The following is a 14,658-nucleotide window of genomic DNA, read 5'->3' on the forward strand; positions in this document are numbered from 1 at the left end:
GGTAATCTGCCCGTCTCGGCATCCCAAAGTGCTAGGATTATAGGTGTGAGCCACCACACCTGGCCGAGATGTGTTTTTAAGTGAAGAGGACAGATGTGTACAGTTTGTAAAAGCTGTATGTATGCAGGTTATACACGTGTCACAGGCATGCACATATAAACACAGCACACTGATAACCCAGAAAGCGGTAAGTCAAAACACCAGCAGTAGTTATTCCTGGGTGGTAGAATTATGGGTGATTTTAATGTCTTCTTTTTGCTTATCTGCATCTTCTAATATTTCCATAATGAACATTTATTGCTTACATAAGAAGAAAAGAGCAACACTTATTTTTAAATGAAAAGAAAGTACTTTTAGATTGAGATCCTGGAGCAGTTTAGTGCAAAGTCTGGAGAGAGCTATGATTATCTTGAGCAGGGGTCAGCAAACCTTTTCTGTAAGAGGCCAGACAGCCACTATTTTAGGCTTTGCGGGCCATAGTCTCTGTTGCAACTCTGCAACTCTGCTTTTGTAGCACAAAAGCACCCATGGGCAAGATGTAAATGAATGAATTTGGCCTCGCACCAGTAAAACTTTACTATGAACACTAACATTTGAATTTTATAAAATTTTTAAGGGTCACAAAACTTTATTTTCTTCTTTTGACTTTTTGTCGACCACTTAAAAATGTAAAAATCATTCTTAGCTCATGGGCCATACACAAACAGGCAGGACTTGGCCAAGAGCTATGGTTTGCCAACCCTTGGCCTTGAGCATCCCATGCCTATGTAGTGTTTGAATCCAGCATCCATTTCTCTGCGAGGTACTTCTTCTCCTCCTAGTTGACAGGGCTGAGGCATTCCAGGATTTCCTTGCCCATCTGAGCACGGCAGGGACCAGGTACCCAGATATCAGCTGGGGGAAGCCCCTGGCTCTACAGTTTGGAGGAACAGGAGGCTGAGCCCCTCTTGGGGCCCCAGCACACAGCTCACCTCATTAGCAGCACTGGCAAAAGTCGGAGACTCAGACCAGCAGCCTCCGAAGGGGCTTTGGAAATCCCCTGGTCTGCGCCCTGTTTCAGGCAAAGAAGGCAAGGCTCAGAAAGGTGAGCGATCTGCCCGAGGCCACTGAGGGTGATGGGGCAGAGCTGGAACCACACCGTGGGCTTCTGACTTTGTACAGGGTTGGAAGGGACTGCATGGGTCTGCGTAGAGATGGCACTCTCTTTACTGGGTACCACAGCCAAGAAAGTCACAGCCTCCCCAAGGGCCACCTTCCTTGGGGAAGGAGCCATGCCAGGTTTGGCATCCACACAGAACACGGCGCCCAGCCCAGCCACAGCAGAGGATGCTGCCAGCCGGGCTCCATGGCAAGATCAGGGAGGGGCTCTGTGACCCCTTTCCTGGGCTCATCCCATGCTGCAGGCAGAGTTGGGAGCCAGCGCTGCTTCTGTCAAGAGTGATGCCCTCTAGCATAACACCTATCGCCCACCTGCTTCTAGGCAGTGGGTCCTGCCAGGATGTGGGAAGGACAGCCCTGTCCCCTCCTGGGCTGGTCACCCCACATCCTGGGGTGCTGGATGGCTGGGGCCAGAGAAGAGAAGAAGGTCTGGTTCCTGAGAAGACTCCCCAGGCAGAAAAGGGCAGGCTTCTTTAGGGAAGCAAGTTGTGAGGGCAGTAATCATTCCAGAGCTCTGTCTGAATTTCCCTCAATAATGATAAGATGGGGAACAGTGCTCAGAGTGAGGGAGGGTAGACTTTTTTTTTTTTGAGACAAAGTCTCGCTCTGTCACCCAGACTGGAACGCAGTGGTGTAATCTTGGCTCACTGCAACCTCTGCCTCCCTTGGTTCAAGCGATTCTCGTGCCTCAGCCTCTGGAGTAGCTGGGATTACAGGTGCCTGCCACCACGCCTGGCTAATTTTTGTATTTTTAGTAGAGATGGGGTTTCACCATGTTGGCCAGGCTGGTCTTGAACTCCTGACCTCAGGTGATCCACCCACTTGGGCCTCCCAAATTTCTGGGATTACAGGCGTGAGCCTCCATACCTGGCCAGAAACATTTTAAGAATAGAGTTCTCTTCCCAATTTGGGGGCCGAGTCCTGATGTTTGCAGGGACCCTGACTTCAGAAAAAATATCAAGTGGGCCAAAGGCACTGAGAACTACCAAATGTAGCCCACTAACTCTGCCACCACTCCTCGATAATGACATCAGGCAAAGCAAAGAGCTACTGGGTGGACATTATCTCACTGGAGTCCTCGTAAGCACATGAGATAATAGTATTATCCTCCCATTTTATAAAAGAGGAAACTGAAACCTGGATGAGCAAATTACTTAACCTAAGGCAACCAGTTACTGAGTGGAGGAGGTAGAATTTGAACTGACCCCAAAGTCCATAAACTGCCTCCACCCATCGTGGACAGGAGACATACACTCAACATATAAATAATCATGAGTGCATCAGCCAGCCATTATTGGGTCATCTTGTCTACCCCGACCCCACCATTTCTAAGGAAGACTTTTATTTAATGGTGGGGGTAGGGAGGCTCAGAGGGTGGGATCATTATCAAGAGTTTCAGGGAAGAGGATCTCATCATAGTCCTTTCAAAAGTTCTGGCCCATGTCTCCCAGAGCAAGCTGTCCAGTCTCTCCAGGTTACTCATGCTGTCAGGGAGCTTTGCTTCAAGACCCGTTTTTTTTTGTTTTTTGTTTTTTTGTTTTTCTGGTTTTTTGGCCCAGGCTGGAGTGCAGTGGTGCAATCTTGGCTCACTGCAACCTCCACCTCCTGGGTTCAAGCAATCCTCCTACTTCAGTCTCCTGAGTAGCTGGGATTACAGGCACATGTCACCATGCCCAGTTAATTGTTGTATTTTTAGGAGAAACAGGGTTTCACCATGTTGGCCAGGCTGGTCTCGAACTCCTGGCCTCAAGTGATCTGCCTGCCTTGACCTCCCAAAGTGCTGGGATTACAGGTGTGAGCCACCACACCCAGCCTAAGACCCTTTTCAAATTTTTTTTTTGTGACAAGTTCTCATTCTGTTGCCCAGGCTGGAATGCAGTGATGCAGTCATGGATCACTGCAGCCTCAATCTCCTAGGCTCAAGCGATTCTCCCCTCTCAGCCTCCCGAGTAGCTGGGACTACAGGCATGTGCCACCACACCTGGCTAATTTTTGTATTTTTTTGTAGGGATGGGGTTTTGCCATGTTGCCCAGTCTGGTTTCGAACTCCTGGGCTCAAGCAATCCACCCACCTCCCTTTTCAGTTTAAAACCAAACCTCACACTTGCCTCACTACCCCTCCTCCTCTGCAGATGTAGCTGTGGAGATTCTAGGAGCAGATGGGCTCTCTTTCAGACAGGAGGTCTGGCGGAGATGCGCCCACGGCTTTTCCTCTTCCGGACTTGCTGCTGATCCACTGGCCAGCTCCAGCCAGGCCCAGCTACCAGCTCTGTAGTGTTCCTGGGTCCCAGACCCTCGGCCTGAGCTATTGTGAGCCCAGCCTGTGTGTGCATGTGCATGCACGTGTGTGTGTATAAGCAGCTGTGGGAGCCAGGACAAGATTAACCTTGGTCTGCTCCCACCCTCTGGATATGGGGAAGTGCCCACTCAGCAGGGAATGCCTGGAGGGCAAAGGTGAAAAGTCCAGGGAAGGGGACGGAAGGGGTTATGGTGGGACACAGGGCTGAGGAAGAGAAATGTGACTTTTTCCCAAAGGTGCCCTAATCAGGTGGACCTGGAACCAGGCTAGCCACTCACTTTGAACAACAGAGCAGAACAGGGACTGCAATTAATTAAGTACCAGGGGAGGGTCCTCCTATCTCAGGGGAAGAAGGCGCTGCCAGAGGCCCCTCAGAGCAGGAGGCTGCTGCCTCTCCAGCTCCCAGTGCCTGTCTCATTCATACCTGCTAGAAGGTAGGGCCCCCACAGCACAGATTCCTGGCCACTCCTGGAAGATTTCCATCCAACCCATTGCCCTACCACCACCACCATTCTTACACAGAGCCCCCCTCCCTAACCTAGAAGAGCAGTAAAGATTCTGTCTAACCAAGGGCTTGGCCTGATGGGGCTGGGAAAATCTACCTTGGTCTCTAGACCAGCCCTGGTACAATCACTAGGAAATTCCCTTGCCAAACAAGCACCACCAACCACTATAGCTACCGGTTGGTTATTTAGTCTCTGCTACATGCCAGGCACTGTGCCTTATTTCATTTAAATCTTATAACAGCCCTCTCTGTTATGATCCTCATTTTACAGATGAGGGAACAGATGCTGGGAGAAGTTCATGAGTGTGCTAGTGAAGGGAAGGTCACATAGCTACTATATGCTGGAGCTGGATTCCACCAAGGCCAGAGGTTTGCCCTCCCCTTTAGGTCTCCAGCTCAGTTAGAGAAGAACAGAAGGAATCAGAGGACAAGTAGATGGAGATGCCGGACAAAAGTCCCAACAGGGTGATCCCAGAAAGTAGAGGCTTGGTTAGGGTAGGAACTGGGAAGAGTCAAGCTGGGCTCTGCCCTACAGTGTGGGACGCATTCCCCTGAGTGCAGGACGGCCCAAGTAGGCAGAGGACAGAGTCCGGGTCTGTAGAGGAAGCAAATGCACCCTGAAAGGCAACTCCATGGCCTCTAGACCCGAGTGGGGGTTTGCAGGGCTGGCAGCCTGATCCCACGAGATCTCAGAACAAGAACCTACTTGCTCCTCAGATCTGGTGCCTTCTCTCCTGTGCCCCATGAAGAAGGCTGGCTCTGCCTAGTGCAGGACAGACAGATGGGAGCCTCAATACTTGGAGCACCACCCCCATTCTTCCTTCTCCCGAGGACTGATGCAGACCAGAGAACCCCAGAGTGGGCCGCAACCTCCCCATAATGGGACAGGGGTTGACAGCAGAGGCTTGGGGTCAGAAGGAAGTGGGCTGGATCCCACCTCTGTGTGACCTTGGAAAAGCTGGTCTCAGAGACTCAGTTTCTTCACCTGTAAAATGGGGATGATAACAATACCTACTTCATAAAGTTGTGACACACTGCTTGGCACACAGTAGATATTCAACAAATGGTGGCCACTAAGGCTTGTCTACTCTGCCTCTGGCACACGATAAGTCTGGGAAGAACTTCTTCTGGCACGCTTGGAGAGCTTCTTCCATTCTCCTGGCAGGGTATGGGGAGAGTCCTGGAGACCCAGTGGGGAGAGTCCTGGGAACCTAATGGTCAGGTATACCCCAGATTAAGGGTGGGGGAGGTCAGCCCCACAGGCTCCTCAGCTGCGCAGGAGGTGGCTGGGACAGGGTAACCCGAGATAGTAGCTTTGCTGTGGCAAGGTGACCCTCTCTCTGGAACGCCTTCAGGATGCAAACTCAGACCTGGAGCCAGTGTCGCCCTGTACTCCACCGACCCTCAGCACCCTCAGCACCATTTTCTCAGGCCCCTCCCAAGGCCAGGCTAAAGGCAGAGGATCTCTGAGGACATGCCAGTCCACCAGGCGCTCCAGGCATCCTCTCAGGACAGTGTCCAGGAATGTGCCACGTGCCCATGCCCGGGTGGGGAATGCCACGCGAACATGCCAAAGCTCACCGGGTGCTGACACAGGAGGGGCAAGCCGGTGGTGTCAGTGAGTCACAGGGCCCAGGCCACAGTTGGGTAACTGCTGAGGGCTGGGCTGGGGTGGAGAGGAAGGGGAGACAGTAGCAGACAGCGCAGAAGAGGTTCCAGGGCCTCCCACTCCCACAGTGTCAATCCTCCCACCCCGACTGCCAGGAGGTGCCCAGAGAGAAGGAAGAGAGGCGGCGCTGGTGCCTAAAAGGGGGCTGACCCTGCAGCACAGAAAACCCCTTACTGTCTCTGTAGCCCAACTCCCACCCAGCACAAGGTCTGCAGACACCTTCAGGGAATCCCCGCCCCCAGCAGGGCGAAAACAGAGGCTTCCAGTCCAGACCCGATTTTGGATTTCAGATTCCTGATGGTCTCCCCCAACTACAGCAGAATGCTCAAGGCACATCTCCTTAGCCCAACAGGTCACCGCCCACTACTCCCCCCCTCTCCCCTGCCCCCGCCTCTTTTCCCACTGGTGCATTAACCCTCTGGCGCCTGCCGATGAGGGGTGGAGGGGGCACTGCCCCTTTGGTCTTCCGGGGTGGAATGAGAGAAGAGGCAGCATTCCCCAGACCCCTGCCTGCCCCAGAACTGGGACCTGCAGGGCTTCACGTGTCCTTCCACGTTCTTCCCAGGGCTCCGGCCTCCCACCCGCTGCCTGCCGCTCTGGAAAGTTCACCAGAGCCCAGGAAGCCCTTCAAGGCGGCGATGTGGCCCCACACTCTCGGGTCCTCTGGTCTCTGGAGACTCCTGCCCCTTGCCCTTCCCAGAATGAAGGGAGCTTAGAAAGCGCCTGGTTCGGGACTGGGTGGAAAACTTTGCTTTGTAGGCTTCAGACAGGAGCCCAGGGGCCAAAGTGATCCCAGATGGAGACTCCCTGAGGGGGCGCAGGGTCTTAGACTGCAAAATAGCCCTCCCTCTCCAGCACCTGGAACTTAGGAGTGGTCTTTCCAGGGTACCCCCCACCCCTCAACACACAACACAGTATCACACAGATCACGCCTCGTGATCCTCTGCTGTCCTCTCGCCGCTCCGGTATTTCCCTCCAACCTCCCGCCCCAGGGCAAAAGCAAAACTGCGCCTTTAAGAGCCGTTCCGCTTACCTTTGCTCCGTACACCCGGCACCGCGGTGCCCCCTCCTCCGACCTCCCCTTCCTCCCCGGCGCACCGCCCGCGGGACTCACCGCGCGTGTCCTGGGGGCTGCGGTGCGCCCGCTCCCTCCCGCGACGGCCGGGGTGCCGCGGGGTTAGGTGCCGTGCCTTGCGCCCTGCTGGGGTCTCCGCCCGGGCACGGGGCAGCTTCCCCTGCTCTGGAAAGGTGAGCAGTTCCCCAGAGAAGCTGCAACCTGAGCTGGCCGAGGAGGAGGTAGAAGGGGAGGGGAAGGGAGGGAGTGGAGGAAGGTGGGGAAGAGGAGGGAGGAGGAGGAGGAGGAGGAGGAAGGAAAATGCCCGGCCCCCGCCAGAGTTTTTCACATGTACAAGTTGACTCCGCCCCCGGCCCTCCCGCCCTGCCCACAGCCGCTACCAATCCCCAGGGCTCCCTCTGCCCGGGTGCCCACCCCTTTCTCCCACTCTGGGAACCAGGGTCCAAGTGCCTCTTCCTGTTTCGTTTCTAAAGCCGGCCCTGAGAGCCTTGGCTAGGGGATGAGGCCTTCTGGACTGGATCACCCCAGGACACCAAGGCACCAGGGGTACACTGACAGTGCCTGCCTATCTCTAAAGCAGTGTTCCTACCTCTTCTAGGTACCTCCCAGTACCTAGTGCCCTAGGAACGAATGTGCATGAACAAATTTTGGTGGTCATTTTCTTGACAATAGTAGCCCTCGGGCTCCCCTTCTACTCTATCCAGTGGGACTTGTCACTTACCTTTCCAGACAAAGTTCCCACCTCTCCAGGACCTGAATGAAGCCCTTGCTACCAGCCATCATTCCCATTTTCCTCCCCGAAGGATAATTCAACGTGTCCTTTTGGAATTAAATTCCACAGGATATTTGAGAATCACCCAAGAAAAGTTACAGAATGGCTGGTTCAGCTAGTGGCACTCTCATTTTACAGAAGGGGAAACAGGCCCAGCAAAGCAATTGAACTGGCCCAAAGTGCCACCAGAATTAATGGCGAGCCATGATTAGAACTCAGACCAATGGCCATTGCACCCACATCATCTGACTTCAAGGATCACAAAAACAAAACAAAAATCTGGGGATGGAGGTGCAGGGCACAGTCCCCACTGCCAGGCCCCTCTCATCTCTGCTTCCTCCTGAGGGCTGTGAGGAGAGGAGATGTGTCTTGGCTCTAGGGCACCTCATCAAGGAGGTCTGTGTCCCCTGCCCTCCCAGCGGGCTTGGCTACTGCAGTCTGGGGTCTCCAACAGGGAAGGTCTCCTTAGGAGGGGGTGCTCCACAGTGTACATGTGCTTCTACCCGAACCCTTTCCCTGGGGACCGTGAGTTGTTGAGAATAGAACAGTTTCCTTCGTTTCCTTCTGGAAGACATGGGCCTGAGGTCCCACTCTCAGCAGGAGACAGGAGAATGAAGGAAGACACTGGGCCCATGCATGAAAGTGACCTGTGGGTAATTGACATCTCACAGGGGGCCTCCCAACTCTTTTTTTTACCTCTGCTTTCTCTGCTAGGGCATGCAGATTTCCTGGGTACAAGCACTTCCTAAAAATGAAACCGCCAAGTGTTATTGGGGTGCATGGATCCAGAGCCTTTAGGTGTGCAGCAACCTGCCTGGCTCCATAGTCCAGTGGGTGGTGGGAAGACTGGGGAGCAGGAGGCCATGAAGAGGTTTGGAAGGGGCAGGGAGGGAAAGGGAGAAGGACTACAGCGAAGGAACTGTTTACTAGCTTTACTAGCAGATTAGAGAGAGTGGGGCCAAAGGGTAGAGTTTCAGGGAACTAGGGGGGTGAAGTCAAGAGGTCTCCACAAACACTTTCTCAACATCTCTTATATGCCAAATGATAGCCAGGACTCTGGGCACATAAGATGAATATAACCCAGTCCCTGCCCACAAGAAGCTCATGGTGTAATGGGGCAGGGAAGCAAACAGTTAGGATGCTATAGGAGGGAACTTAGTGTTATGGATGCCTGGGAGGAGCTGTTCTGCTTGAGGTGAGGGTTACAGGATGAGGGCACAAGAGAGGGGAGGAAGGGTTTTACCTGTTTTTCCAGGAGGGATAATCCCTTGTGCAGAGTGCAGGGGTGAAAGAATATGGACCCACAGTTCTATGAGGTCAGAGCTTAAAGTCTGGGGTGGAGGTGACACTGTAGAGGCAGGCAGGTGCTGGGTCCTGAAGACCCCCAGTTTGGAGGCTGATCCTAGTGGAAAATGAGAATGAGCTTAGACCACACAGCGGCATCAGGGAGGAGAGGAGAGAACTGATTTGAGAGATAGGTAGAGATAGGTCATAGAGCCTTGTGACTATTGGATTCTAGAAGATAAGGGAGCCAAGAGTGTCAAGATTGGAAGCACTGATGTGATAGGCTGAGTGGAACCTTGGAGCTTCTTAAGTGAGCCTTGATTCCCAGCACCTCCTTAGGTTGCTCTCTGAACTTGGGCAAGCGAACTAACCTTTCTGAGGCCATCTGTAGAACAAAGTTGCTAAAATCAATCTTGTATGGTTGTTGTGAATATTAGGGTAATGTATGCTAAGGGCCTAGCATAGGACTTGGCTCATAATGCAGAACTCAATAGATAATAAATATAATTACCATCATTCATCCATTCAACAAACATTTATTGAGCACCTGCTCTGTGACAAGGACTATACTGAATCCTTGCATTGGATAGATGATTTTAAGTCTGAGCTCCTATTCTCACGCAGCTCACTATTCAGGGGGAGAAAGATGTTCAGAGCAACAGTCAACTACCAAAGCAATATGGGCTGAGCAGAGGAAGAAGCCCTTAACTCTGCCCAAGAGAATTTGAGACAGCTCCAGAGAGGAGAGATGGCACTGAAATGATGTAGGGCCAGCCACCTGCTCGGAGCCTGTCACGTCACCCCCTGCCCCCCCCACACACACACCACATGGGATTGCTTCAGAATCTCTGAAAGCTTCAGTTTTGAAGCATCGTCTTGCTTCTCAGGGTTGAAGGAAGAGGATGAACTGCAGGTGGGCATCTATATGAAGCCTGGAGAATGGCACGTCAAGCTTTGGCCACCTCAGGAAAGGGGAAGTGCAGATGGGCAGGTGGGAGGGGGGAACTAGGTAAGAGTGACCCTGGGCAGGGCTTCCTCGCTGGATAGGGAGCCCATGATATGCGGTCATACACATCAGTGGCCTGTGTATGTGTGCTCTTTGGGTCATCCTAATTTTTCTGCTTCTCATCTGTATCATTCCAAAAATTCCCTCTTTGGACACCCTTGGTGTCCCCCGCCCTCCGATGCCAACTTTCTTTCTGTGCATCTCGCAATAAGCCCAAAACAGTCGAAGCAGCACTACCTAGGTCTTCCACTAAGGAGGGACTCCTTCCCTGCTGCCTTACCAAGCAATACTTTGAGCTTTAAAGCCACATAAACTGTGTGACCTTGGGCAGTTACTGACGTATCTGACTTCCTTTCCTGTCCATAACATGGAGATGGTAACAGTCCCTATCTCATGGGGCTGTTGTGAGGTTTTAATAAGATGTAAACTTGGCACCCAATCAATGCTGTTTCTCTTTTCTGCAGCCCATTAACTCCCTCCTTGCAGAGGGACAGACAACAGACTCTCAGCTGGGGGTTTCCCTGGCACCCCAGTCCCTGGGGCCCATCCCCTGTGGGCCCTGCAGCCCCCTTCCCCTCTGCTAGTCTAATGGATCTGTGGCATCCCTGGGAGGCCCTGGTCACCCTAGCCGTGAAGCAGTGTAATGCTGGCAGGCCTGAGCAGCATGACAATGGTGGCCCCAGCGGCAGCTCAGCCCACTCCCCGCTCTGCTCCTGTCTCTCCTCCCCACTGCCAGTGACATGCCACTGCTCTGCAGATAGGACAGGCGTCCCTGGGTGCCTGAGGGCTGAGCAGGGAAACTGGAAACAGCTCTCCCTCACAGACTGTGTGGGCAGTGCATTTGAATAGCTTTTGAAAAACCAAAGTTCACGCCCACCCCACTTTCCCCTGGGAGGCACATCATCCAGACAAGGAGAGTTCAGCCAACAGAGAATCTCCTTTCTGCACATTGTCACGGGCTCCCTTCCCCTCTGGCCCTGCATCCAAGCAGGCACAATCTCTGAAAGCCCTGCAGGGACCTTTAGGAAGCCGGAGACTTGACTCTGCCCCTAAGGTGCAGAAATCACTTTGTTTATCTGGGCTTCTGTTTTCCTCTATAGCAAAATGGGAATAGTGTGAATACCTGCCTTTCAGAATGTGAGAATTAAATGCAAAGGTGACCGTCAAAGTGCTTTGCACACTGTAGAATGATCTGCCTGTGTATGAGATCATTAGTGTTTGGCCAAAGGGCCCTTCTTAGGGTTCCAGGAATCAAGTGAAGACATGAGAAATGAGAAGCCAAGTGAGAACAGAGAAACTCACCTCAACAGCCTGCCTTTGGCAGGCAGGAGGGAGATTGGCAGCAGAGACCTGAAGATGGACTGACCCATTATGGCCTAGCTAGTTAGAGGTCTGTGAGTCATTGGGACAGCAGGACTTGGCTAGACTGAGCCAACTCTTACTCCTCCTCTGGCTAAACCTAGGCCATTGTTTTCCAGTGATTTATGAGAAGTGGGGATGATTAGGAGAAGAATATCATTTACCTCATTGCAGTGTGATTCCAGCAGAGAGCCTGGGACTTTCTGCTTTATCACTGCACCAAGTGTCATATCCTTCCTTCACTATTTGTGGTGAAAGTACAGGCATGTGTGCACTCATGCATGTGTTTACACATATGCACGCATGCGTGCACACACGCAGACACCATTCTAGATTTCAGATGAGGCAACAGCTGCATCCCCAGAGGGTTCTAGGACAGGGTGGACACATAAATAGAGTCAGCCAATCACAGACCAGTTGACCCTAGCAACTATCAAACCAATTAGAACCCCACCACTGCATCCAGTGGTGCCTTCCAAACTTACACACACACACACACACACACACACACACTCCCTTCAGGTTGACGCATTGCCATGACAACAGAATCACTACACAAAGCTGGTGTAAATGGGAAAGTGGTCCTTAGGAACAAGACTGAAAGTCTTTGGGGTGAGGCTGCAGGCCACACTGGCTGGGGTGGGCCACTGAGAGGATCTCTATGCAGGGTGGGGGAGGAGAGACAGCTGGTTTACCTGGGCTTTCTAAGCCCATTGTTTACTCCTAGAGAATGGGGTCAAAGGCTCCTACTTGGATTATAGTGAAATATAATGAAATTATTTCTCAACTGATAAGGATAGGAACCATAGATTTTCTTTTCAGCAAACCTTAAGAATTTTGAGACTTTTGGACACAAGAGAGTTGATTGATCCCCAGGAGGACCTAAAACCAAACCCTAAAACCCAGCTCATGAGTTCATTGGACAGCTGGATCTCAGTTCAGTTCGAAAGCAGTTACTCAATATCTGCCATGGGCCAAGCACAGGTGCTGATTTTAGCCGTAGCCAGGTAGAACTTGAGGAGTCAGTTGAACATATTGGTGAAGGCTTTTAGAAATGCTCCGGAGGCCTGTCAGATGGTGCTCTGGAGGTGCTGACTGGGAAAGACTTTGCTCAGGGCCAAGGAAGAAGGCCGAGGTTCGAACCCTGCCGGCCCCACCGGCCCAGCTGGCCTTTAGCTTCCAGGCTCCACACCTCTCCTTCAGACAGATGCCAGAGAGGCCTTAACCTTAGCCATTAACCAGTCTGCCAGTGGCTCCTCCTCTGCCCAGTTGCTTCCAATAACTCCCCAACAGGGGGCCTTTGGGTCCCCAACCCCTCTTTCAGAATCTGATGAAATCTGAGGAGTCAAAACACATATGCACAATATTTTCCATTCATTTTCAGGAGCTATGGGCCTCCTTGTGCTCATTCACAGACTCCTTTGTGGCATATGGATCTCCTGCAACCCAGCCCTGCCTCCCTCGTCAACTCATCTTGATTTTCTCCCTCTCTTGTTGTGTCCGGCCACATAAAACTATGAGTACTTCTCTTGTACACGCCACTGTGTTTCACTCCTTCCTGCCTTGGTACATGTTCCCACCTACAGGAGAGGTTCTCTCCTTCACCACTTACCTAGTAAACTCCTATTCATTCTTCAAAACCCAGCTCAAGAGTCACCGCCTCCTTGGCACACACAGGCTCAATGTTGTCTACGCAGGCTTGATCACTCCCCAGTCGAAAGCATGTCTGTTCTATATACTTCTCTCACTGTGTGCCTCCCGGTGCATGGGGGCTCCATGTCGTCCTCCTTTACTGGGCTGAGAGCTTCCTGAGACTGTAGACCACATCTTTAGCCTTTGTATGCCCAGGACTAGTATATATGAGGTGCTCACTGGGGTCTAGGACAGAGGTCCCCAACTATTGGCAGCCTGTTAGGAACTGGGCTACACAGCAGGAGGTGAGCAGCAGGCAAGCAAGCAAAGCTTCATCTGTATTTACAGCCGCTCCCAGTTACTCACATTCCCACCTGAGCTCTGCCTCCTATCATATCAGTAGCAACATTAGATTCTCAGAGGAGCACGAAGCCTGTTGTGAACTGCGTATGTGAGGGATCTGGGTTGTGTGCTCCTTATGAGAATCTAATGCCTGATGATCTGTCATTGTCTCCCATCACCCCCAGATGGGACCATCTAGTTGCGGGAAAACAAGCTCAGGGCTCCCACTGATTCTACATGATGGTGAGTTGTATAATTATTTCATTGTATATTACAATGTAATAATCATAGAAATAGAGTGCACACTAAATGTAACGTGCTTTAACCATCCTGAAACCATCTCCCTGCCCGGTCCGTGAAAAAACTGTCTTCCATGAAACTGGTCCCTGGTGCCAAAAAGGTTGGGGACCACTGGTCTAGAGAACCAACATGGCAGAACTGAATTGGCCGAGGAAGCAAAACTGATGAAGGAAGAAGAGAACAAGCAGACCAGAAGTTAGGACAGGAGCAAGGGGAAGAGAGGTGTCAGAAAGGAAAGGGGAGTCAGGAGGTGCCCACAGAGCAAGATTGAAAGACATCATTGAATTTGGCAACTAGGAAGCCATTGGTAGGGTGGCCACAGGCCCAGTTTGCATGGGATTCTCCCAGTTCTAGCATTGAAAGTCCTGGGCAAACAGAGATGGTTGGTAACCCTGGATTGGTGACCTTGACAAGGGCAATTCTGGAGATGGGAGTAGGGCAGAGGCCTGAATGTGGTGGGCTGAGGGGTGAATGGAAGGTAGGAGAGGGAGACTGGGAGAATTGGTGGCTGCTGAGCTGTTTGGCTGAGCTGAAATGAGGCAGGAGCTAAGGACTGTGCCAGTCTCCTGGCCCTTCTCTCCTGCCCACCGCCAACCCCCACCCTGGAGAGAAAGCAAACACAGCTGCTGTCAGGAACACCGTGTACACCCTTAATGAATTCTTCTTGAAAAGCTCCAAGCCCACCACCTGGGTCGCCCAACTAGTCCCCTGCCACCCCAATCCCCGCTAGACCAGCGGTTCTCTGTTGTCTGACTTCCTGTGGTAAGTATTCGGGGGTTTTATCCAGTTGGCGCAATGGATCCTGCTTGGACTGGAGGGATGGCTCTTCTCTTCTTTTGAACTGTTATTTACAAGTCTCATTTGTCTTTGCATATTAATAGACTGTCTGACTAATTCGATTCTGAACGTTTTCTTTTTGAGACCGAGTCTCGCTCTGTTGCTCAGGCTGGAGTACAGTGGCGCCATCTCATCTCGCTGCAACCTCTGCCTCCTGGGTTCAAGCAATTCTCGTGTCTCGGCCTCCCAAGTAGCTGGTATTATAGGCGCCCGCCACCACACCCAGCTAATTTTTGTATTTTTAGTAGAGATGGGGTTTCACCATGTTGCCCAAGCTGGTCTTGAACTTCTGACCTCAGGTGATCCATCCACCTTGGCCTCCCCAAGTGGTAGGATTACAGGCATAAGCACCTTGCGGCCAGACCTCTGAACTTCTTGAAGGCAGGGATCGTGCCCGCCTTCACTGCTTCCCTTTTTCCC

General features: G+C 52.1%; 1 protein-coding gene across 1 annotated transcript in view; it reads right to left on the reverse strand.

Annotated features, from left to right (window-relative positions):
* The window catches only part of CDK18 (cyclin dependent kinase 18), a 28,343-nt gene extending 21,579 nt beyond the window's left edge, over positions 1 to 6,764 (reverse strand). The window contains exon 1 of the mRNA XM_025360682.1: positions 6,746 to 6,764. The gene's annotated coding sequence lies outside the window, so the exon portion shown is untranslated. The remainder of the gene's footprint in view (positions 1 to 6,745) is intronic.
* Between the last annotated feature and the right edge of the window lie 7,894 nt (positions 6,765 to 14,658).

Source organism: Theropithecus gelada, chromosome 1, assembly GCF_003255815.1.
Source record: "Theropithecus gelada isolate Dixy chromosome 1, Tgel_1.0, whole genome shotgun sequence".
Lineage (NCBI taxonomy): Eukaryota > Metazoa > Chordata > Mammalia > Primates > Cercopithecidae > Theropithecus > Theropithecus gelada.